Source organism: Bison bison, unplaced genomic scaffold (assembly GCF_000754665.1).
Source record: "Bison bison bison isolate TAMUID 2011002044 unplaced genomic scaffold, Bison_UMD1.0 scf7180017864464, whole genome shotgun sequence".
NCBI lineage: Eukaryota > Metazoa > Chordata > Mammalia > Artiodactyla > Bovidae > Bison > Bison bison.
In genome coordinates this window covers 7,225,377-7,237,104 of record NW_011495025.1, presented here as the reverse complement: position 1 = coordinate 7,237,104, position 11,728 = coordinate 7,225,377, and positions in this window count along the sequence as shown.

The following is an 11,728-nucleotide window of genomic DNA, read 5'->3' as shown; positions in this document are numbered from 1 at the left end:
ACCCCAGCTCTGAACCATTTTACACACTTGAGTATTCCCTCCTCCTTTCAGCACTTGCTTCTCTTGGCTTCTAGGACAACCTCATTCTCCTGGGTGTCTTTCTACCTCACAGGTTTCTCCTTCTCAGTCTCCTTTACTGGTTCCTAGTGTTGGAGCCCCAGATTTCAGTCTTTGGATGTGTCCCTTATCTTCCCTCACTCCCTAGGTCCTTTCATGCAGATGTATTACTTTAAATATGATCAATGTGCTGACAATTTCCAAATTTATATCATCACCCCAGACCTCTCCTTTGAATTCCAAACTCTATATTCGATTGCCTGCTCAATATTTCTACTCGATGTGTCAGGCATCTCAAACTTCAGATAGAGAAAACTAAACTTTTAGTCTTCCAAGCCAAATCTGCTCAATAAACATAAATCACAAGATTATTTTAAAACATAAATTATCACCTCACTTCACTGCTCAAAATTGTCCAGAATTTCCTTGTTTCCTTCACAGTAAAAACCAAAGTCCTACAAAATCCCAACTATTGAATTCTCTCCCCTTTGCCTGTCTGACATTGATCTTCTACCACTCTTCACCATGGCCACTCCACGCCGATCACACCAGCTTCTTCCTTTTCCTCATTTACACAAGAACACAGGTGCCTCAGAGCCTTTACTCTTCTTCCCCCTCCTGAGGATGCTCTTCCCCCAGAATATTATAGACTGCATGTCACTTTCTCAGTTAATCTTCCCTAAGCACCTTATTTAAGATATTAACTGTCAACACCTCTTCCAGAATGCCATATCTCCTTCTCTGCTTCATTTTCTCCTTAGTACCAGTCACCATCTAATCAGGCATCTAATATACTTTTTATTTGTCACTTTGTTGTTATTTTTCTCTCTTGCACCACCCCTAGAATATGACAAAGCATGACTTTTTTTTTCTTTTATTCAACATTGTATACCCTACTGCAAAAAAAAAAAAAAAGAACCTGACACATAGCAACTACTCAATAAACATTTTTAAATTAATTAATCAATCTATGGAAAAAGCACTGCACTTAAAGTTTGAAGACTTGGGTTTGAATTCAGACTGTGACTTATTTCTTTGTACCTTTGGTCAAATGATTTATCTTTGGCCTCAGCTTCCTCCTTTGAAAATTGAGGATAGTAATCTCTGTTTAACATGTAGCAATGATTAACTAGGATTATAAAACACGATACAGTGGGCACTCAACAAATGATTATATACTCATTTATCTTATTTAATGTTCCTGGCAAATAAAAAAGTCAATCCTGTAATAGAATGAGAGCTTCATCCACTGCCAGCAGTTCTTAGACAAAATATGATTTGCAAAAACCAAGTTTAAACATCTACACTTTGAAGCATTATTATTTCCATACTTCATATTAACTCCTCAAACTTCAGTAGGAATTTAGGGTTCAGATATGTTTTGTCAAGTTAAACACAGAATAAAATGACAGATTGCCTGTTTTATGTCAGATATGCATTCACAAAGTTATTTATTTAACAAACACTTATTAGGTAACCACTATTTGCCAAACACTGTTCTAGGTTCTGAAGATAGAGCAGTGAATAGACAAAGTTTCTGCTTTCATGGTATTCATACTGTCACGGAGAAAGAAATGAATGAATACCTTAAGGTAGTAATGATTCACAAAGAAAAAGCAGTATAAAGGACCAGAGAGGGTTGCTATTTTTTACAGGATAGGCTGATAAAGTAAAATTAGATCAGAAGCCTGAATGAAATCATGGATAAAGCCATGGGAATATTTGGTAAGATAATGTTCCATAAATATAAAAGAGAGAAAAAAAAAAAAAAAAGGCCCTGAAGTTTGATGTGCTCAAAGAACAAAAAAAGAGGCCAGTTTGGCTGTAGCTGAGAGAGTAAGGAAGAAAATAGTCTGAAATGTAGTAACAGATTACCTAGGGACCACAGCACGTAAGAAGTTACAGCCACTGGCTTAACCACTAGCCACTAACCTTCAAATAATAGGACAAGTATTTTTAAATTACATGACTAATATTTGATAAATAAATATTTTGGCATATCCATCAAGTTTTTTCCTAATAATTTAGTAATGCTTTCTTTTGTACATTTTATGATCATACCATAAATACAGTCTTAAATCTTGCCTTTTATACTTAATGTATCGCACGTGCTTTGCATAGACTTCAGCATTCTTTAAGCATATATATTTAATGGTTGTATGATGTATCATTATGTTGGTGTACTGCAGATTAATTAACAATTCTCATTTTAGTCATTTCTTACATTTCACTATTGTACATAGTTCTCAGACTTGAATTAAGATAGGGGACCAGGCCAATTTCTTCTCCTGTCTGCTGCAATCTCTAGAAATGACAGAAGAAATATATAAGAAGTAGAGAGGAAAAGGAAGATGAGAAGGTGGGGATAAAGAAGAAGAGAAAGATGAAATGGGAAAATAAAAATAAATAAAAGATACCCAGTTTGGAAAAAAAGAAGTGAACTTATCTCTATTTGTGCATGACATGGTCTCAAGTATAGAAAGTCCTAAGGAATACACGTGCACACACACAAGCTATTAGAACTAATAAGCAAATTCAGCAAGGTTGCCAAGACACAAGATGAGTGTATAAAATTCACTTATATTCTAACCCGTGTGAAATGCAGGAGACACAAGAGACTCAGGTTCAGCCCCTCGGTTGGGAAGATCCCCTGGAGAAGGAAATGACAACCCACTCCAGTATTCTTGGAATACATGGAAAATCCCATGGAGAGAGGAGCCTGGTGGGCTATAGTCCATGGGGTCACAAAAGGGTCAGACACAACTTAGCAACTAAATCACAATCAGCAAGGAACAATTCAAAAATGAAATTAAGAAAATAATCCCATTTATAAAAGAATTCAAACAAGTAAAATACTTAAATTTAACAAAAATAGTGTAAAATTTATATACTTAAGACCATAAAGTATCATTGAAAGCAATTAAAGAAGATCTAAACAAACGGAAAGACATCCCAGATTCATGGACCTGAAAGCCTCGGTATTGCTAACATTGCAATACACCTTACGTTGATCTACAGATTCAATACAATTTCTATCAAAATCCCACCAGCCATTTTTGCAGAAATTGACAAGTTGTTTCTAAATTCATAGGGAAATGCAAGGGACCCAGAAAAGTCAAATCAATCTTGAAAAAGAACAAAGTTGGAGATCTTGCTGATTTAAAATTTTAATATAAAGCTACAATAATCAAGGCAGTGTGATATTGACATAAAACTAGACATATAGATCAGTGGAATAAAACTGACAGTCCAGAAAGAAACCCTTGCATTTATAGTAAACTGATTTTCAATAAGGCAAGAGAATCCAATAATCCTTTAACAAATGGATTGCTTGTTTGTTACTTGAACAACTTGATACCCACATGCAAAAGAATGAGTTTGTACCCTATCCCTCATACTATGTATAAAAATTAACTCAAAATGAATATATTTGTAAGTTTTTCTCTAAAATTCAACACATGGATTGAATTGTATAATGGACGTGACTGCAGATAAATATTTGAGTTAGAAATCTAAGCCAGCCTATGCTTCCAGGACACAGTATGAAAGGACAGTGTGTTAAACGTGTAAAAGCAACTTAAAAAAAGATGTCATCTAGATTCAGATATTTAGAATTCAGTAAGATTTCTGTAGTAATAGAGAGACTGGAGGAAGACAGAACCAATGAAATAACCAATAAAGAAAATTTCCCAGAACTGTAGAAAGATAGAAATGTTTCCATTTAAAAAGTCCAAATGCATATGAATTTTCATTTTTCCAAGGAAAAGGAAAACATTCTAAAAGCTTTCAAGGAAGGCACAGAGGGGAGGAATTAACAGGTACACTACAGAGGACTGAGATTTAGATTGGCATCACAATTTTTATCCATTTTAGATGTCAGAGATAATAGAGTAATATTTTCCAAGTTCCAGAGGGAAACAATTATGAGTCTATTCAAGCAAGCAATCATATTACTCTAAAACGTTTACCTGTACAAAACTAGTATACCACAAATCAAGGTAAGACAACTGGGATTCATTTAAAAATTAAGGGAAACCAGTTGTTCACCATATATATTGAGCTCCTCATGCCAGGCAGCATTGTAGTTAGCTGTGACATAAGGGTGAACAGTATACAGTACATTCTCATCATTCGTGTGTCCTGTATTTGCCTCCTTACTAACCCTTACTCATTGCTCTTTTGTAGGCTTACACAGATTGGAAAAGATTGAATTGCCCTGCGTGCACGTTCCTACTGAGGTCAAACAAGGAGAAGCTCTGCCTTCTTATGTCAGCTCGCATACTGTAAACAAGTGTCAATGTTTCATGATCTATTTAGTATCACATTTTTCTCATTTTTCTGCCCTTTTTTGGAAAGGAGATTTTGCTATTTAAAGTGATCCCCAAGCATAATGGAGTAGTGCTGTCTAGGCACAAGAAGGCCTTGCGGAGAAAATACATGTGTTAGATAAACTTGGTTCAGCCATGAGTTATAGTACCACTGGACGTGAGTTCAATGAATCAACAGCATATATTAAATAAGGTGTATTTAAATAGAAACATGAATAAAAACAAGATTGCATACTGATCAGTTGATAAAAATGTTGTGACCAGAGATTCACCAGGAACTTAACTCTATATTTGCCCTGAGAGTGGAGATTCAATATTCAGCACTAATTCATTAATTCAGTATTTCTATCACAGTGATGTGATAGAAATAATCACCATGAATAATGGGAGTTGGCTAAAAAATTGCAAGTAGAGCCCAAAATTTTTAAAAATATGTAATTTTGCATAAATAAAAACAACTTAAACCATCTAAAGCCTGAAAAAAATTCCAACCATATTCTTTAAAATTTATGAGCTGCCTTCCCTCTCCTTGTAATATCAAAAAGGTTCTAAACATAACCTTCTAGTACTAGTCTCCTTAAATTCCTGAAAAGATGATAAGAATATTTATATGACTACATCAGTCATCTTTTCTGGGTATTAAAGCACATTGTGTGTGTTTTTTAAATAATCATGAATTATTTTCTTGAATTTCTTGGAAATACTTTCTTTCAGAATTTCTGCAAGAGTCTAAGCACATCATCCACGTTAGGAGGGGGAGAAATCTGCTTTTTAATCTTTAAAATAGTCAACTAGTATCATCTTTTCTAAAATAAATTAGCCAATTAATCGGTAGGAAGTGGCAACGCAAAAACAAATCAAATTAATGGAACAAAAAGTAGAATACAAGAAATGGTGAACTGAATGAGGACAAAATGGGAAAATATGTTAAAAACTTTGAAATTTTATATTCATATTAATTCTTAGAAAAAAAACATCTTTTTTGGATTGAATTTCTCTTTTACTTCCTTAAAAAATAGAACACATTCATTTTTAAGTAGAAATATTGAAATTACTCTCTATTTGCATATTTGGCAAGACTTGCTTCTATCAACCACTTAGTAGTACTAAGATTTATGAAAGAACTAAAATACAAGATTAATGGGAGTATCACTCGAATATACTTTGAAGAGAAATTTATTCTTGCTTTCTCTGAATAATAAAGCAACTAAGTTTGCATACCACTTTGTTGAACAGGGAGTCGAAGATCAAGTGTGAGAGAGTGGAAATTTAAAAATTTTCCAAATGTTTCAAAACATACTTTACTAAAGCTGACTCCTACCTGTTTGGCTCCATTGTGATAAGCAAACAGACCCTGATTCCCAGTTTGCTAGGGGCAGAGTGTCCAGTACTTAACCTCATGATTATTAATATCATTTCCTTTCACCATCAGAAGTGTTCTAGCAATGAGGGACATATGGAGAGGGGGATTGAAAGAGCGAGCTGACATGATTCTCTTTCCTATTTCATTATTCCCTCAGGCAATTTTTTTTTCTGTGGTCTGCCTTTGTCCTTTTCCAGGTCTTAGAAAACACTTTTTTTTTAAAATTCCAATTTAAAAGCTCCTTCTTTTAATTGAGGACTTAATTGGAAAGATTTTATCATTTCATATAACAATAGCCGAACCAGTTTTTTATTTTGTTTATAATATGATATAAAATCAGAAGATAATTTTTTTTTGTTTCCTGGGCCACCTAATTATAACTATTTTAAGAATATCTCATGAGATTTTAAGAGGAATTGCTAAACTAAAGTTAGAAACAGGCTTCTGTATCCTGTCTCATCAATAGTTTGGTCAAGAGGAATATTTGACCATCTGGGTCAATATGAGAATTCCAAGCCTTTGGGTACAGACTAAAAATAGCACTTTGGACTACAAAGAAACCACAGGCTTCCAAAGCATTGACCAGTAGGAATTTTTTTTTTTTTTTTTTCAAAAAAAGAAAAGGAAGGAAGAAGAGGAAAGGAAGAAAAAGCTTTCTCTGCAATGTTGTTTTCAATTGCTTGACTTGCATTTTATTTAAATAATTGATAATTTTCCTTCTAGAGGAGTAGGCATCAGGGATTCCTTTTCCATGTTATTAGTAATAATAATAAATGCACACATTGTGATAGTAGAAGAAAATGCATAACAACAAAAAAGTATGAATTAATTACATTCGTAACTGAAATTACATTGTCATACTTTCATCTTAATACTAAGTATATTTGTCATACTATCATCTTATCATCTTTGCGAGTTGGTGATGGACAGGGAAGCCTGGCGTGCTGCAGTCTATGGGATCGCAAAGTGTCAGACATGACTGAGCAACTGAACTGAACTGAACTGATCATTTTAATTACGTAGAGAATATAGTCTTTAGACTATAGTTAATTTTTGGTATATATTTGAATTCATTAATCTTTTGGATAAATTTGAAGCTTGTCTAAGACTTTGAAGCCTGAAGGCTGGGAAACCACAGTCTGCAAGAAAGAATGTAGAAATTGGAACCAGTTAACTGTGGTTTTATTTCCAACTCTACCTCACTTGCTAGACTTGGGTAAATCACTGAATGATCTTGAACCTCAGTTTCCTCATCTGACGAAAGGAAGTCCTAGTACCAGGGACCACTGCTTAATGTTATGTGGCAGCCTGGATAGGAGCAGAGTGTAGGGAAGAATGATTACATGTACGTGTATGGATGAGCCCCTTTGCTGTCCACCTGAAACTATCACAACACTGTTAATTTGCTATACTCCAATATAAAATTAAAAGTTTGAAAAAAATTTTTAACTTTTAACTTAGAAAAAGAAATGCTAGTATCTTTCATACCACATCTAATTGTTATAAGGAACACATGAGAAAATAGAGGTAAAGAGGTTGATGCTTAGAAACTACTATACAATTTATTCAAATTGTTTATGAGTAGAAATAGCATTATCTGTTTAATGCCTAATTTTAACAAATAAAAACAAAACTTGCTAGAAACAGGCCAAGTAGAAATACATGTGATTTTTATGTGTCTGGCAACAAAGTATTCTTTCTTAAAAATTAGATTCACTATGATACAGTCCTCATAGTGACTCACAGATGCAAATGAGAGCCCCTTATTATTTCCAAGGAAGGAAATTGTAAACTGAAAATATAGGGGTGAATAGTTCTGTATAGCCTCTCACGATCCTTATTCGTTTCCTACCTTATGTCACGGGTAAAGTACATTCCTTATCTCCCATTCAAATCATAAGGTCTTTGAGGATAAAGTTCCTGTTTGTTTCATCTTTGTTACCTTCACAGAGCCTTTGCACATAATTTGGAGCATAATAATTATGTCACAGGCACCTAATAAGAAATGAAGAAGCTCAGTTTCAAATCCAGGTCTTTCTAACAGTGAAAGCCTTCTCCTTTCCAGATATCATCTCAGTGCTATAAACTAGTTATTTTGTAAAACAATGTTGAGAGTTCCGTGGACAGCAGGTCTTACATATTTATATGTAAAATCGTATATATAAATGTAAGATCTGCTGTCCATGGAACCCTCAACACTTTTGCAATGTGACTAGTTTATAGTACTGATTAGAAATGACTTGAGGTCCCCAAGTTGTGTTCCTGATTCATGTTCTTAGCCACTCATCGCCTTTGCTCTCACCACCTCAAACCTTTACCTCCTTGGTTCCTTTCCACAAAGAAAAGGTATCCAGAGCTCTTTAATTCTCTGAGCACAGGTAACCTCTTGGAGGCATCTCCCCACCACTAGGCAGGAAAGAAGATAATATACCCTCTGATTAGAATTCAAATTGATATTTTGAAAAATTCCAAAATAAATGTTGTCAATCAGCATCCCTCTTGATAGTAAACCATTGAAAAACTTCACTACTTCAAAATTCTTGAGTCCCATCTTGTCCCCATGTTCCCAGGGCTGACCTCAGTGGTTGGGTGACTTAGGGAATCTAAGTGTGTAAAGTCTTCAGTTAGGTCTACTTCATTGCTTGCCCCTCCTGGCCTTGTTCTCCAGCTTCTGGACCTCTTAGGGAAAAATCATATCAAGGCAATCTAATAGTAAATGCAGCCCTACATTTTCTCAAAGCACATTCCTCAGAAAGACAGTCCCAAGATTCTCCACCAAAAATAAGAAAAGAAGAAAAGATTCCCCTGGTTAAAAAAAGTAAAAGAGAAACTGCATACCATACATTTGCTTGCAGAATGACAGGAAATTCTCACCAGCCCTTCCTTTACTAAAGGCAGGCTTCTACTACGCCCCCAGTGCTTACAGTGTCTGGCCCTGGAAGGTGTTGAACAAGTATTTGTCAATCAAAAAATTAAATGCATTTCCAACACTACTCTGAGAAGAATTACCATTTAAAACATCTTTTTCAGTTTTGTTTCACCCAGAGTTACCCAAAATACATCTGAACAAAGAGTCCTTTTCTCAAAGAAATTGTAGGAATAGTTTTTGGGCACAGTAAATCAAACCAAAGAAAACCTATTTTGCTCTAAGGGTTAGAGAATACTTTGTTTTAATTCTCTAGAATCTTGACTAGCCCTAAAAACACTCATACTCTTACCCAGTGGTCTGAATAATTCCCATTAGAGAGTGGAGTTCAAGAAAGAAGTAGAGAACTTAGAATTTTTTTAATTTGCTTAGTGTCCTATCCTTATGGGAAAATTGAACAGTAGGAGATGGGCTAGTTCTGGATTCGCTAATGGTTTGTTTTCCTCAAACTGTGTAAATACTAGTTTACCATCTTTATCAGATTTTTGAGATAAAAATACAACTCTTTATCCCAATGTCAATAAATCTTTAACATTCTTAAAGATTAAGAGCAAAAAGAAATCTTAGATATTAATTGATCTAGTTCTATGAGCATAGAAAGAAATAAGAATTCCCGAAGAATTTTGAATTCAAAAGTCTCAGTTTCATATTTTTTTAAAACTTTCTGAAAAAATATTTTAAATGAATTTTATTCTTTCAAAAATGTTGATAACTTCCCCTTGAACTTCTCTCCTTCCTTGACCTGTATGATTGAACTGCGTTGTCCTTCCATCCAACTCTCTGATTGCTGTCATTTATTTCTTTCTTCTTGTATTCTCTCACTGTTGTATAGTCCAAAGATTTGCCCTGGACATTCTTTTCTCTCTTCATACTTTCTCTCCCCAACAAATCCATCCATTGTCATAACTGCCTTGACTACATCTGGGTAGATAACAACCAACTCTACCTCCACTATTGACTCCTTGCACGCACTCCTTGCCCTTATCCAGCTGAGTCCAAGCATTTGTGTGATTGTCACACTATTTGTTTTCACTCATCATGACTAAAATGCCAGTCATTGTCATCCCTGCTGTGGCCTCTGTACATCATCATCCATCTTTCCAAACAAAAGGAACAAACTCTCCACTTAAGTAGAAAATGAATTGTTTTGGTAGTCTGTAAAGACTGTCTCACAAGATTGATGGAAGGGCTGGAGAACCGGCCTCAAAAATAAGCAGAAACCAAGACACAGCTACACCCCACCATATATGCAGTCTGCTGAGGATACTGCCCTTATATCATCACCACTTAACAATTATCTTGTGCTACTGGACTCATAACTCTGCCACAAAAAAAAAAAAAAATCCCTGGCCATCCACTGCCTCATTTCATTACTCCCTCAAGAACTTTAACCTCCAGATGGGTGTATCTGATGTTTCCAGCCTAGGCGACGTTCCTACACTTAAGTTACTGTATGAAGAAGCTTGGAGGGAGATTATCTGCTCCTGCATATAAACTTTTGGTTCCCACGATAGAAGGTAGGACTCTGCCTTCTTATTTTGCAATCCTTCCCAAATATGAAGAATGTTTAGATACTGGGCAATGAAAAAAGTATAAGTGTTTCTATACCTTCCTATAAAACCAGCTTTCCCTCCTGATCACACTGCTTTTGTCATCACCTTCAGATCATTATGAGCAAACCCAACCTGATCATCAATCAATTTGGGGGTAACATCAAACTTTCTTCATAGTACTCTTTCACCCCAGTCCATTATTTCATCACCTCATATGGTGCTTTTGAAATGATCTCATTGGATCCCTGCCTCTAGCTTCTTCCCTTACATATTTGCTGTGGACATTCGTTCTTTAGCAGCAGTGCTCCAGTTTTCTTTTGGATAATCACCTCTCTTTCATTGTATCTGGGACTGTTAAGCAAGGTGACTTGACCTACAACTCCTAATAGCAGATCTGTGACCCTAGGTAGACCATGAATACAAATATTGGCCTGATATAATACAAAGACTGAAAATGGTCAGATCTAATTTATTTCAGTCAAGGCATCATGACAGTGCCATAGAACAGTTCCTTCTAAGCTGACCCTTGAAGTAAACTTGGTCCTATGTTTTTTCAAGTCTAATTCTCTAGGTTTCCCATCTGTGAGTTCCCATACAGTGTCCCACCCATAAAATGATTTTTTGAGCTTAAGTTACTTTTCAACCATAACTCTGTTAAAACACTGCAGTCAAATCAGTTTTTCAGAAATATCTCTGTAATCATAGTACTGCTCTGTTCATAAACTTCAAAAGCTTCCCACAGGACAAATGTGAAGCCTTTTCAAATGCTCTCTAAGACCTTTCACATTGTGGTTTCAAGCTATTTGTTTTAGGTTGAATTATGTCACCCTCAAAATTCACACATTGAAGCCCCAGCCAGTCTCCCACCTAGGACTTCAGAATGTGACCTTATTTGGAAATAGGGTCATTGTGATGTCATTAGATAAGATGAGGTTATACTGGAGTAGGGTAGGCCTCTAATATTGTCCTTAAGAAAAGAATATCATGTGAAGAAAGACATGGATAGATGACATGAGGACACAGGGAGAATACCATCCACATGAGTGCAAAATATTGCCAGCAAACAGAAGCTAGGAGAAAGGCATGGAACCAACTTCCTTCAGAAGGACAACCCTACAAACACCTTGATCTCAGACACCTAGCCTCCAGATCTTCGAGGCAATTTATTTCTGTTGTTTATGCCACCCAAGTTTGTAGTACTTTGTTTCAGCAGCCCTAGTAATTTAATACACCATCTTTCTGGATTAAGTGCCATCAGTTCAGTTCAGTTCAGTCGCTCAGTCGTGTCCGACTCTTTGCAACCCCATGAGTCGCAGCACACCAGGCCTCCCTGTCCATCACCAACTCCCGGAGCTCACTCAGACTCACGTCCATCGAGTCAGTGATGCCATCCAGCCATCTCATCCTCTGTCGTCCCCTTCTCCTCCTGCCCCTAATCCCTCCCAGCATCAGAGTCTTTTCCAATGAGTCAACTCTTCGCATGAGGTGGCCAAAGAAATCC